Genomic DNA, 2,089 nt, shown 5'->3' on the forward strand with positions numbered 1-2,089 from the left:
CAAAAGGGTCAGAGACTTTTCACAGCACTCTACTGCCATCTGCTTAAATTTACCACCGTCTGGAGTCTAGGTGATTTAAAAAAAAAAAAGCAAAAACAAAAAAAAACACTCTTGTCCATAATATTTCTAATTAATCGCTGTGACTTCCAATACAAATATGAACTAAGGTCATCCTCGAAGAGGCCTGGTGTSTGCTTTTGTACAACTGGAGTATTGCCGTTACTGTGCCTTCAGTCTGCAGTACTTGTGTGGTAGAACTGTAGGAAGAGCCAAATATGAAAAAACAAACAAACCAATGTTTCAAAAACAACTTTACTGCCGTGTTAAGTTTACATATTTATTGAATATTAAGCCCAGTTAGAGATAAACAGAAAATGATCATTGTTTTTTTTTGTGTGTTTTTTTTACGCAAATGATCATGCCCGCTTGTCTTTTTTGTTTTCTTTTTTTTTTGGTCAACTACTGTTGCTTCTTTTTTGTAAAGACCAAAATATGTAAACGAGGTCACTCAGGAAGACAAGTAAATATATGAAAAGCGTGAAATTAATTGTCAAATGAGCGTGTTTTGCTTCGATAGGAACATTAAAATGACAAAATTCTCTTGGGCACCTTATTTATTTAAGAGCTAATGCGCTTAACATGAAAACGCTTTTTTAGCAATAGTCCCAACTGGCCTACTGTAATATAGTCTGTGTATGTTAACAGTTTAATATACACTCTTGGTATAAAGAGGATCAGAACTCTTGTTTCACTTCATCATCATCATCGGAGTGTTTTTCTCCGTATTTTTCCAGTTATTGTTGTACTGACGGGTTTTYGTTGTTGGGACTTTGAGGCGATGGCAACCCCTTTCCAGACGTTTGGTGAACCAACTCGCATTTGTTACTCCAACCATGACCACATTGTGTATGTTCAGCATTTCAGAAATAAACACTTTTTTTCATATTTGTGTTTTGGTGTTTGGTATTTTTCCACTCTTTCACGCAGGATTTTTTATTTTTTTTCCCAGGCAGTCATAAAATGTTGAAATATTCCATGAGTTAACTTTACATCAAGGAAGAAAGCAACTGGTATCTATGCATTAAGTAGTTTCAATGCTGACAAAGCAATTTATCCAAGGAAGTTCTGCATCTTAGACCCTCTATATTCATTCCAGGGCAGTATGGTGGTTTGCTATAACGTTCATATTTTTAAAACCTTTTTAATAAATTCTTTAAGCTTGAGCTGCTTTGTAAGGAGAGACAAAAAATGTCGGTGAACAGATGAGCAAAGCTGTAGGAGACGTACTGAAAAGAAAAATTGCAACATTGTTCTACAAAGTTGTGGAAAAAATTACTTTWACAAGAGTATGGATGAGAAGAAAATAAATGTATTAAAACCTTGCAAGGCGAGAACAGAAATGCAGAGTCAAAGAAGTCTGCTCTTAACAGTGGATCTGGCTTCATTTTATAGGTTCTGGTCAGAAGAGAGACTTGATCGGACTAGAGGTGTGAATCACCTACATTGTGATGTACCAGGGATTCTGTGGAGCCCAACACAGATGATCTTGCCATTTGTCTATTGTTAAGCATAGGGGCTTGTTCTTTCATGCTAAAGTTCTACTTAGGGGAAGTAACACTAGATGGTCTCCAGGATCAAGGAGCTGCTGTTATATGACACTATAAGTCTTGAGAGCAGCTTGACCAATCTCATAAGACTATGCAGAAATAACTAAAKCAGAAGAGGGTTGAGGCACACATTATACGTTTTTCCATTACAAAAGCATTGACGCAGGGAGACTGAAAATATGTGCATTGCTGCCGAATAAAATTAAAAATAATTAACCACATAGCATTTTGCTTCCACCTCACAACCACGTGTCAGGTCGTGTCGACCTGACATATTTAAATGCGWCSTTCTCGTTGGTTGCAAAAGGGCAAAATGTTGATGAATTYGCAGAGTGTGCGTACTATCAATTGAATGTTGAGAAACCGCTGGCACACTTTTCCAAGCAAAGCTCAACTTGCTCTATCTTTTGGTCTAAACAAACTGTGTGGACCAGATAAGGTGAACGGTAAGCAGGAGCGTTGAGCAGGAACAAACAGGCTGA

Source organism: Poecilia reticulata, linkage group LG10 (assembly GCF_000633615.1).
Source record: "Poecilia reticulata strain Guanapo linkage group LG10, Guppy_female_1.0+MT, whole genome shotgun sequence".
NCBI classification, from domain to species: domain Eukaryota; kingdom Metazoa; phylum Chordata; class Actinopteri; order Cyprinodontiformes; family Poeciliidae; genus Poecilia; species Poecilia reticulata.